The 13,169-nt window shown below is 37.3% G+C and overlaps 1 protein-coding gene across 4 annotated transcripts in view; it reads right to left on the reverse strand.

Annotated features, from left to right (window-relative positions):
* Nol4 (nucleolar protein 4) overlaps positions 1-13,169 on the reverse strand; it is a 255,998-nt gene that overhangs the window by 58,927 nt on the left and 183,902 nt on the right. The gene's annotated exons all lie outside the window — the stretch shown is intronic.

Here is a 13,169-nt window from a genome sequence, read left to right on the forward strand (position 1 = left end):
TCCTTTAAAAAGAAAAGATTGTATATGTGTGTGCCTGCATGTGTGTGTGTATGTGTGTATCTGTGCACACATAGCACATACATGGAGACCACAAGAACAGCTCAGATATTGTTCCTCACCTTCCACCTTGACTGAGAAGGGTCTGTTGTTATGTTCTACTACCACTGTCTGGCAGACCTGCAGGTCCAGGAGTTTCTATGCCATCTCCTGTTTCTTCACCGCATCTCTTTATCAGAGCAGTGATACACGATGCCTGTCACCTTTCCCACAGGACAAACAATCTTAGTGTGAGTCGCTCAAAAGCTTACTGCGATTCTATTTGGTGAATGATACATATGGTTATCAGTATTTAGAATATTTCTCACTTTAATTTAAATGCAAGATAACTCAGAGAGCCAAACAATGACTTCTGAATACCCACAGTTTTGTTTTATATGTGAGATTATTTGCCTGTTTGGTTAAGTTCACATTCTCCTCTTTTTATTAAATATGAGTTACAGTAATAATTTTGTAGGCACATGTTGGAAATCTATCTTCTATGTATGTTACATAGAAATTAATTAATCTCCCAACTAAGCTAATTAACTATAAAATGTGGGCAACTCTCCAGATCATTTACTATAATCATTGAAAAGCTTTCCATTATTTTTTCACATAATTACATATAAAACTATCTAGCTGAAAGATGAAATATTTAATGATATAGCATATTTTTAATTAAGATAAGAAAATGATAGATTAAAAGAACTACATTCAAAATAAATCATGGAGATGATAAAATACTGTGAAATTACACAGTATTAGTATTCTGGAGGTCTAGCATGTAGTTTAGCATGCCACTTCAGGGATTTCAAAGCCTCAGCATAAAATGTGTGTTACTATTTACTTATTTTTAAGTGAAAAATATAATTGTGCATGTTTAAGCACAGTGTGTGAGTGGCAAGAAACATGTCAGAGGAATGCTTTCAGCAGTGGGTTCTCTCATCTGCTGTGGGTTCAAGGGTTTGAACTGATGATATCATATGACTGTGCGTGAGTTCTTTACCCACTCAATGTTCATGCTAGGCTTGAATGACTAATTTATTAGAAGACTCTGATATGATTCAGACTCTTTTCACTTTGTTAGCAAATGTGATCATGCCTTTATGGTACATGTCTTATTAGAATTTGTCATATAAAATGTGATTTAGGAAACTGAAACACAAAGTTATGTCTGAAGCAATACTCTTTAACAGCAAAATTCAGTCTACAGTGTTTTAGCACATAGAGGAAAGAATTTCTGTGGTGTCAAAATAGCCTGGTCTCTGATGTAGTATGACCTAACAGGGAATTGTTGGAGTTTTCTCAACTGCTTCCTGGTGGTTCCTTTTCCAGATCAGCTTCCATGGGTCAGAGGAAGGTGTGAGAGCAGTCTTCCTCTTCTGCCCTGTGAGTTGTCTGAAATGATGGCCAGACATCTGACTACAAAGCACCACAATGTTCAGAAAGATACTTTTTTTTTAAAGAAAGAGAAAACCGAGTCCCTGGAAAAGGGAGCCCATGTCTGAAGTATTTCTGAGGAAAATTGGACTCGGCCTTGGCCTCAGGAACAGAGGTAAGTGTCAAATGAGGCAAACCCAGAAGAGAATTTTGTCTCAAAACTTAAACTGCTTCATTCCAGTGTCTATTTAAAGTAAGGGTAACAAACTCCAGAACAGAGTCAAAGGGACATTAAGACATAAAATCAGCCCACCGTTTAATACTGGCCACTGCCTGGGCAACATTATAATCTAAAGCATATGGAAATCTCATCCATAAGGTTACAGTCAAAGTATAAGTAAGAGTGATCCATTACGGAAAAAAAGGAACAAATCACTGAATAATTCAAATGGGAGTTAGGAGTTCATAAAGGTCTACTCTGTGTTATTAGAGTTTCATCTGGATCCAGGAATGGAACTGACGACCTCAGTTATATACCAGCAATCCTCTTTTCATAATCCAATCAACAATAGTCACATAGAGCACAGGGTTACATATTTCTGTTTCTTGCCACCTTTATATTTCTCTTTCTTGGGAATCTCTATTTCAAATTAGATATAAAATGTTATAAAATTTAAAATGCTGATTGAATTTCAGCAATGAACATTCAAGTTTCTTAAATATAAGTTCGGAATGTTTTATTTTTTATTGTAAAAGTTTGTTAGGCAGGACATTTGTTGAATGCAAAACAAATTTAGTTAAAATTATTTCATAGAGTTATTTTTCTTGTTCTTTAATTTTTTAAAAAGTAGATGTGTGGTTTTTACTGTAGGAGTAAAACTAAGTTTTCATAACAAGTTACATAACTTCCTTTAGGAAAAATCATGGGGATTGTAGAGTCCTTTTCCACAAGTAGTGTCACTTTAGGCACAAGAAGAGATTTCTGCTGGAAGGGAACAAATTTTCCTTTTAAGGACATCTGACAATTGATAGTCTCAGACTTGGGAGAAAATTAACTTCAAAATAAAAGCAAACATGCACTCTCTTAGTGAGTGGGAAGATGAGCAGAACTACAGACACAGGATCCAGTGTTGCCCACAGATGCAAGATAGAGTTTGGGAAATTGAGGTGTTCTGAGTTTCTTGTGGAACCATAATATGACTATCAACGATCCTTCAAATGAAATCACAGGCACAATTCATTTTCCTCAAAAGTTTGAAGAAACTGAAAGCCAGGTAGATTAATTTATTTTAGGACAAAGGAGTCTGTGTGTAGAATTTAAGCTTCCTGGATTTCAGGTCTCCAATCTTTCTTTTACATTACATTGCTTAATTAGCACTTCTAAGTAATTAACAGCTAATGAAATAAAATGTTATACAATCCCTTATGCAAAGAAAGGTGTTGATCCCAAAACAAGCAGACAAAATTCTAATTTATTCAAGTTATTTAGACAGAAAGGCAAAGTGAATTAGTAGAATCTGCAGTGTAAAATTAAANAAATAACCCTTTAAGTCTCATCTTTATAATCTATGTTGATTTCTAACCAGAATCTGATGTCATGTGACCACAACTTTGAGACAAATCTATTCAATAAGAGTTAATTCCTAGTGGGAGCTTAGGGTATTCATAACTTAATACAAAATCTTTGATTCATCATGTCATTTTCTAAACAATCTTTGAAAAAATACTTCCACTGTTCACTCCTTACAGAAAACCCAACTGAAGTTTGGAGCAATCACATGACTTCCCCAGGCCCATTAGGGCATAGCTACACCAGCATTCATTTATGTATAATGTCAAATTTTAAGTAACATAGTAAAGAATTATTTTCATTTTAGAATTACAGTAAGCTTAAGAAATATGGAAAAAAGATCATTACGGCTAACCCCATTTATTTAAACACGGAATATATTAGGTTTCTACTTTATTTCCAAGTGATTTAAATCCATCCCTTACATTTCTCTATTAATTCCCAAAGACAAAGTTCTGCTACAATCTAGAGTCACAAATTTTTAATGTTGGGAGTAGCCAAATGTGCCAATCAATTACATAAACAACACAGTTGGGCTCAGTTTCATGCCTAGAATGAAGGTGCAGAAGACTCTCCATGAGCTAATAATTCTACAAAGCTCTTTGCTTCTAGAACTGGTAAATCAGTAGTGAAAGCCACAGAGTCTAGTACATAGTTCAGGGATATTTTATCTGATGATCTGATGATAACATAGCAACAGTGAAAAACAGTGCTTGATTTGCCTGCAGGATTTGTCTGCTATCTAATTCCCAGCTTGGTTATTCATACTACGAAGCCGAGAAGAAAATGGATCCATGTGGCTTCTTATCAAACTGTTCTCTGGTAAGAAGTGTGGACACAATGGTAACCTGAGCCCTCCTTTCTATCATCAAACAACAGCTGAGGGATGATTCCAGTTTTGCTGCTCTAGCTGGGGATGCAACTTCAGAGGAAGCTAAGGGCTATAGGAAAATTCCAACAGTGTCAAGGGATAAAGATTACATCCTACATTGCTAGGACTGGCCATAAACACAAATGCTCTCCTGTAGTAAATGAGACAGGAACAAAATACAAAGAATCCAAGGCAGAATTTATGAAGAACAGCATCACTCTTGGTGAAGGTGATTTTAGTAGACATATTATGTAGCATATGCATCCTAAAAGAAGATTTCAAAAAATGATTAAATGTAGACAAATACTGTGTGTGTGTGTGTGTGTGTGTGTGTGTGTGTGTGTGAGCTATCTACACCTACCACAGAAATTTGTGATTTTTTTCCCCGCTGCATGTGAGACAAGCTCTCAGTAATTATCTCTTCATAATTAACAGTCATCTCCACTGGAACCCAAGCTGAACTTCCCTCCATGCTGCTGCTACTGTCATAATTATCTAGGTTCAAATCAGTGGGGTTGTGTCATCCAACAGATGGCTAAATGGTCACACGGAGCTTTGGAGTTGAAAAAGTCACATTTTAATTGGAACTTAAGATGTGATTGCTGTTGGCACCACAGAAATATACCTTCCTTTTCAGAACCAAGGGAAATGTACCAACAAATGGTGCCAATTTTTTGCTTTAAAATGACACATTAAACAACTTTAAGACAAATTGATGTTGAAGTATACATTTAAGATATTGTATGATTATAAAAAGTTTTTAAAAATTTAAAATATAAATCTTCTTATAAGTTAATGTCACAGTGCTCTCCAGACTCTCCCTTTTAAATACTGCTCAATAAAGATTTAGACTAGACCACATGGGGAAGAAACTATGGCATCCACTATGGATGCAACTAGAATCCACTCCTTGAAGACACTTAGATTCAGTGATTGAAAATTAAGGTAGTATCTATGTATTAAGATTTCCCCTTACATTCTGGTTGCTTAAAAAACTAATAATTAAGTATCATGCTATTTGTTTGATATGAACACTGTTGCCCCAAATGGTATATTGATGCTTAGAGGCATAGTCAAGAAAGCCATGTCAAAATTTTAATCTCCTAAAAGATCCCCTTTATTGGCTAGGCTTTATTGTTCACAGACATCAATATGAACAGAGACAGTTCGTCAACTGTACTGGACTGACCAGGGTATTTGTCAGCCATCACCTAGCCACTCTATGTTGCTGTTCTGTGACTTGATATAAGCCCCTTTACTAAGAAGCCATTCTGTCTAGTTTTATAAATCACAAAACAGGTTCAGTCAATGACATAAGCAATCTTTATTGTCAGACTGGATGTAGAAACACCTAAAAAAGCCATGTTAAGCATGAGTGTGAAGGTGCTTCTATACTACAAAGAAAGAGAAATGAGAGTCCAAATCTTTCAACTATCCTTCCATGGCTTAAAGGACTGTATCCCCTAGAACTCTGAGCCAAATTAACCCTTTCATTTGTTCTGTTGATTTTTTTAAGTTATTTTGTCACAGTGATAAAAATAACGAATGCAGTAATTAAATATTGAACAGGAATATCATGTATCAGTCACAGTGCATTACCGGAGTTTATGTATGGAAAGTCAATATCATCTTCACTTATTCAATAAATGCATTTGATGAATATAAGCTATAAGTCAGAAATGTGTCAAATTCACAAAGAGGAACATATACAATTTCAGTCCCTATGACTTCTCTGGTAGCTTGTGCTAGTACTGTATCCAGTACACAGGATTTAAAACATTACCATTAAATTTACATATTTTTTTCAGAAATTCTGAATATAAACAAATACTTTTCAAAGCATTGTAATACATGTATTTGACAAAATGGATATTTGGTCTTTCTTATTTCCAATTTTTGTGAACCTAAAATAATAGAAGAGTTGTATTTATGTTATCAGGCTACACACACAATGTGAGTGCCATATAATAAGCAGAGTTGCTCTACACCATGCCTTGTGGTCTGGATCATTTTAATTCTGGACCACAGGTAATCAGGCTTGTGAATGTGGTCAAAACTGTCATTATTGGTGCCCTTGATATGGTTTTGACAAAAATGGCAAAGCCAAAAAAGCTTTATTGGTCTCACCTGGCCTCCAGAGTTTTGGTCAAGAAGTTATAGAGTTCATTTATTAGTTCTCAGCGCCTGGCCTGGGAGGTCATGCCACCCAAGTGAGGTTAACATTCTTGCATGGGAACTGAGAGCTACAGCTAGAGGATTGCTCTTAGGTTGCCAGTTTTCAGAACTTCTGAGGATAATATTTCCAACAGGAAGAAAAGAGCTGTGGGACAGGTTAACTACTACAGAGAAACAAAGAATGGAAAGGAGCCAGAGAACCATGGCTGTTGGGTCTATGAGGAAGGACTGGCTTTATTATCCTGAGACAATTACTTTGATTGATTTGAAAAACGTTTAAAAGTTTCAAGCAGAGTAGAATAGAAGACAATTGCCATCTTGGCTTTTAATGTAAGTTTAATTTTTGTTGTTGATTTTTCAGGTATTGAGACAGTGTCTTACTACAAGAGGATTCTGGCCTGGAGTTTAAGCAATACTTCCCCCATGGTGTCCTAGGCACTAAGCTGACAGGTCTGAGTCACCCCATGTACATCAAGTAAAATCTTTCACTGATAACGTAATGGCCAGTATCTTTTGACTTTGCTTGATGAATATTATGGTTCATGAATAATAGTGTTTCACAAATAAATTGGAAATGAATGTCTTGCAGCTACACCCTTAGCAGCATAGACTGGCTATGCTAATTGAGAATAAAGCTGGGTGAAATACAAGATAACAAAAATAAGCTGTCCTATCTAACCAGTTGACCCTTCATCTTAATCTCTACTTGTGCAAACATATGGCTATCTATTACTAAATATAATTATACATAATTGTAGATCATGGCATCTCTTCCCATCACTATTTAGGCATAGTATTTTACTCACAGACAGTCACTACTGTAACAACATATTCATAATAATTATCAAGTACATAAAAATAAAAATCAATGTGCCAAAAGTCAAAGAAAATTCAAAATTAAATATATAAATGTCGTTAGAGAAAAATAATCTGAATATTTAACTATACAAGTCTTGGTTTTTATTTAGCAGGAGGTTTTAGAAATTCCCTCGCAAGGCACTGGCATTCCAGGCAAAGGAGCTACTTGATCCTCATTGGTTTCTCACTGTGAAGTAGCACAGCATCAGAAAGTTTTACTCACTCAGTCATTTGCTCAATAATTTTACTCAGTTAAATGGGAATTAGCTAGCTTTCATGAGCAAGTACTTGCACTATAAAACAGTAGGAATGATGCAAAGATAAACAAGTTCCAAAGGACAGTAGTCAAATACTTAAAGACTGTATATAGGTGACAGCAATACAACAGGATACAATACAACTACAAAAGATGTACCACAAAGTGAAATTTGTACACAGGAGAGAGAGAGAGAGAGAGACTTAATTTAGAGGGATAATTTAAACAGAGAAGCACATCTGGTCCAATCCTAGTAGTTCAATGGGAGGAGACACCTAGTAGATTTACAACAGGCAGAGTTCAACCGGAGATTCTAAGGCATGGCACCACACATGGGCACCAGGCAGGAGGTTTGACATCTGTTATTTCAAGCCAGCCAGTTTTTATCATTATATAAGAACTATCATTTCATTTCATCAAGTGAGGACAGTGATGTTTTAGGAAGCAAGACCAACAACTTGGTAAAACGTTGAATGGAGATCCACTCAATCTATATCAGGCTCCTCTCTTACTTAGTTCTCACCAGTGCTACCCAGCTCTTCTTGGGTTCATTTTTCTCCTTGTCCTGTGAGGAGAATCTTTAGTTTTAGGAAGCAGTTTGCTTTTGTCTTATATTCCCCCTCCTCACGATGAACATCCAGTTTACTAAACATTAATTTGTAAGTTAGGAGTTTTGCTAAGAAAATGTTGGAGCAGGGTTTTTTGTTTTGTTTTGTTTTGTTTTGTTTTGTTTTGTTTTGAGTACTCTAAGAGCTTCCTCCGACATTGTGTGGATGGATGCTCTGTCTAATGGACTTTCTCATTCAAGTAGCTGTTTCTTCCTGGTAAATGCAGAGACGTCTCTGTTCCACTCTTGTGATATTAGGTACAAAGTTGATTTATTTCTTCTGCTGACTACTCTCCATTCCCACCCTCCCATAGGCCTGATGGTGTGAGTAAATTAGAAAATTTGCCATCATTTTATCTTAGAATATCACCTCTCCCTTTTTCCAATTTCTCCTCTGACTTCCTAAAAGGATTGATCTTTATTATAGTGAAATTATTTTTTCTCCACCATTCCTTTCTTATAGTGGTAATTTTCTTATTTACACATTCTAGCAATCACTTTTCTCCTTGGCTAACTTTTATATTCTACTTGACCCACCTGGTAGGATTTTAATTTCAATGTACATAATACCTGATACTTTTACTTTTGGAAGTTGTAAATGGAGTCTTATTTTCCTTTAATGAAACAGTAACTAATTTGGGGTTTTCTTGTTTACACACAATTCTCAGTTGATATACCAGCCTGATGACAACTAAAATTTACACATTCTGGAGTCGGATGATCATTCAGCCTCCAGCTCTAATATTTTTTTTTATCTATATTCTCTTTTGTTCCCAGGCTACACTCCTACTCCAGCAAGTATTTATAACTGTGGCCATAAGTTTTTGAGCTCCTTTAGCTATTTAGAATTTACATGTTTTCCTTTTGGGATAGATGTTTTAAAATTAGTGTTTTAAGCATTTGTGTCTATAATGGGAAAGGGGGGGATATGTAGGGGACATTCTGTGAACTTAGCTCAACATCAAGTTTAAACTAAGTAATTCCATGATGAGCAATTTTGACAAGTAGATTTGGTATAATTTTTTACCATATAGTTATTATTCAATTCAAATACATTTAGGAGATAATATGCATTGAGAATTTTTATTTCTTAAAATACCCAGTTATGTTATATAAATATGTTTTTGTTTTAATCCCAGGTGTAGGATAAGAGGCTGCATCACAACAGGTGATTATGGTCTGCCTCGTGCACTAACCGGGGTGTGGTTTTGGCCCAGCTATAGATAATTTACATTGGAATTCTAGGAACTTTTGAGATGGTATAAATGCCAAAGACCAATGAGGGGCTGGAGGTGAACTCTGAAGCTGCTCTTGCTACCTTGTTTCTGGTTCCTTCTGTTGTAGGTCCTGAACAAAAGAAGAAATTGGGTATGCTGACAGTGGACATTGGACTTGCCCCAGGGATCCAGTGCTCCTAATCATCAGGAGCTAGACCTATATAGACCCAATTTCCCTTACTCTCTTACCTTGTGTTGGGGATTGGAAGGGATTAAGGTAGAACAAGGGTTGGAAGGATGGTAGTCATGAAAGCCCAATAAAGTAAGCAAAGAAAGCACACCAGCAATAATGGGCCGAGGATAACCATAATCCTCGAGAAAACCCATGGACCGAAACACTAGATCATAAGGGACACAGCAGTCATTCTTTGTGATGGGCAATGCTATGAAAAGAAATAATTGGAAGGGTAAGATAAAAGGTAGAAAGTTGCCAGACCGTGAATTAAACATTAATATATACTATCACACTTAGTGACTGACCCATCAGCCATGTCATCTAGAAGATTGAATCTCTGAAATATCATATGATCTGATTAGGAACTGAACTAACACTGTTTTAAAATTTGGGTATCCTAGCTTTTCAAAGCCGTGATTTAAGATACAGGGTTTAGATTTATGGAATTTATGGATGCTGGTGTGCTAGAGCAGCAACTGACCAACATTGTTTTGAGATGCTAAAGTTAGATACCATGGAAGCCAAAACTGAGTAATATATTATTCTGTGACCAAAGACACCAGGGAACCTAGAAATGGTCTCCCAAGTGCTAAGTTCCTGGAAGTTCTCAGGGTGAACAGGAAAAGCCAGCTTGAGCAGTAGCATTGATTGAAAGGGCATCTGAGAGTGGACATCAAGAGAAATGGGTTCAGAGCTTCCAATGTTTATGGAGTATATTTTCTAAATGTGACACATATCCATTTTCCTTTTTATTGATTGCTTGTAATTTGGCTTTATTTTGTTTTATTTTTGAGGAAGTATCTGATGGATACCAGGCTAGCCTCAAACTCTCTCAGAAAGGATTGCTTTGAACCCCTAAGCTTCCTGATCCTGTCTCCTGAGTATAGAGATTCCAGGTTTGCACCACCACATCAGTCTCTTTTACTTTTCTATCAATTGTTTTACTTTTACAACTTTTAATATTCTTTTCGAAAAGACTCAAAATTGTAAACTCTTCAGGCTTCTGTAACACCATTTCTGCTTCTGTCAGAGCAGTGTGTGTGCAGAGAATTGTGTAAGGCGCAAGCAAGGAGCTAAGCTAGAAGACTGCAGGAAGAGAGACAGAAGATATGAAGGGCCAAAACGGAAATCGTAGCAGATAAGTAGGAAACTAAGTATTTACTTAGAAAATAGACCACAGAAAGAATAAGCAGTATTCAGTAAGTAGCAAGTAGTGTAGTCCCATTCTCATTTTTTGGCCAGTGATAAAAACAACAATAAAATGTTATCAAAAACATAGGCAAACTAGGAGGAGCAGGTAGAGTTTTGGTAGGTAAAGTGAAGTATCCATCTGTGGAGAAGATGTGTTTAGGAATTTATGGATGCTGGTGTGCTAGAGCAGCAACTGACCAACATTGGCATGAAATACCAAACCTTTGCCGGTGACTGTTACTCTGCTATAGAATACAGTAATGTGCACCAAGAAGAAATTGTAATTGTGGTTAAGGTGGCATTCATTCCATGACCAAGTACACAATAAAAGGAAATTCCCCAAAAGAAATATAGGTAAATGAGAGACAGGGGAACAAGAGTCTGAAGAACTTGGGGTTGACATAGGGAACGCAATGCATGAGATTTGGTGTGAAGGAGTCCCATGTTCTCCCTAAGCATCAGTGTAGTATGGAGTGGAGGAAGCCAGAGTATGGATGCTCTGAATGTGAGGATCTAGCAGGAACAGGTGAGCATGGTGAAATCTGTGAGCATTCTTCTGAGGAAGCTGAAAGGGCAAGATGGACCAGCTGTGTGAGTGAATGATTAAATTAACTGGGGCTTGGGGACAGATGTCCTTCTTTCCAAAGGGTCAGACAGAACATGTAAAGTATGGGCATGGCTGGTAGAGCAATGTTCTAAGCAGGTGGCTGAGCAGGGGCGCAGGTGCAGCATGATCACTTATTTATTCAGGGCAAATCAGACTATCCAGTGTGTGTGTGTGTGTGTGTGTGTGTGTGTGTGTGTGCACATGCCAGAGGAACCACTCACCTTTCTCTTAAGACAAAGACTCTCACAGCTCTAAGTGTGCAAAGTAACTGTTGGCTGACATGTGAACCTGAGAGATCTTCACGTCTCTCTGTCTCCCCAGAGCTGGGATTTCAGGCAGATACCCTGAGCTGGTTGTTTTGTTTTGTGTTTTATGGATTTTGCAGATTGAACTCAGGTCCTTGTGATTGTGAAGCCAGAACTTATTCTGTCTGAGCTATCTCCCTAACCTATTCCTGAAGGTTTTAATACTTCCTGTGTGGGCTGTTTTAAGGTAATGACTGAGATTTTATGTCTCTACACTAATAAAGGCTTCAATGACAGAAACGTGAGTGAGCTGTGACATCAGAAGGTAAGATAGGAGAATTACTCACAAGCATATTGTAGTATGCAATTAAAATCAAATGTTATAAGTAAACCACTCAGATCGAGTGAACATAGCTTACAGTATGTTCTGTTCTAAGACTGCAGCAAAGAGGTTGAAACCTATAAAGGGGGAAAAAGTACAAATAACAGTCTGGAAATTCAAACCTAACATGCTTACTAATTAGCTACCATTAAGCTAATCTGTCACTAAGAAAGATATGTATCAGTGTTCATGTAATGTGAAATGCAATATAAATAGTAAGAGGTACATAGATACTGCAGAGGTGTGGATAAGGACCTATGCAATAGGTAAGGCTGTTGTTGATAAAAAAATTCAGTTTAAGAAGCACAATCAGCCATTTTAATTAATACATTAATTGTGTCTGAGAGACAGAATGAAAGCAAGTGAGCAGGTACACTCTCTGTAATGTACATGTCAAGGTCAAAGGGCAATTCACAGGAGTCATGTCTCTGCTTCCTGCTTGTTGAGATGCAGGCTCTTGGTATGCCCGCTGTGCTGGCACACTCTAGACCAGATGGGTCAAGCACTTCCAGCTGCTTCTCCTGTCCTCACCAGACATCTGGGTGTCTGAGTGCTGGGATTAGATGTAGCTTTCCACATCTGACTTGTTATATGTGTTCTAAGGATCGATTTCATGTCACCAGGCTTGTGAGAGTAGGTCTTCTACTATTCAGCCATCTCCCTTTCCATTTGATGCATCTCTATAAAACTGCATAGGGGTGCTTTGTCTGGCCTCAGTGGGAGAGGATGTTTCGGATCCTGCAGAGACTCCATGCACCAGGGTGGGTGGGTGGGATTCCTGGAGGGGGCACCCTTTCAGAGGAAAAGGGGAGGGAAATTGGGCAAGGGACTCTGTGAGGATGAACAGGGGACAGCATTTGTCATGTAAATACGTAGTAAATAGGAGATGCTGCTGTACTCTTTGACATGGCACTAGGTAACTGAAACAAAGGCTTTTACTTTGTGGGGCATGACTAACAGCAGAGAAGTATACAAGTCACTGCTCATACCCCATTTTTTTTAACTTGAAGGGATTATTTTCTGGTGGTTCTAGAGTCACATTTTTCTTACCTTTTAAAAATTACTACCTCACTTTCTGCCTAAAGTAGGTATGAGAACTACTATGGACATATGTAAAGAGACAGATCAAGGACAGTGGAGACCCTGCTGAGATTCTGGTTCAGATTTCCTGACAGTGTAACAGGAAAGTAAAGGCAATAAAGCTATGAGCCCTGGGAATGAGAATTAAGGCAGAAGCTCTTTCTTCAAAATGATTCCTCTAGGATTAAACTCTGAAACTCTGGCTCTCACCTTCCTAATGCTATGACCTTTTAATACAGTAACTCATGTGGTGGTGACCCCAACCATAGGTTACTTTCGTGCTACTTCATAACTGTAATTCTGTTACTGTTATGTATTGTGATGTAAAATCTGTGTTTTCTGATGGTCTTAGTCCACCTTTATGAAAAGGTTGTTTGACACCACATGGGGTCTCGACCTATAGATTGAGAATTATTGCTCTAAGAGACTTTCAAAATAACATCTTTTATAATGCAT

Source organism: Mus caroli, chromosome 18 (genome assembly GCF_900094665.2).
Source record: "Mus caroli chromosome 18, CAROLI_EIJ_v1.1, whole genome shotgun sequence".
In the NCBI taxonomy this organism is placed as follows: Eukaryota; Metazoa; Chordata; class Mammalia; order Rodentia; family Muridae; genus Mus; species Mus caroli.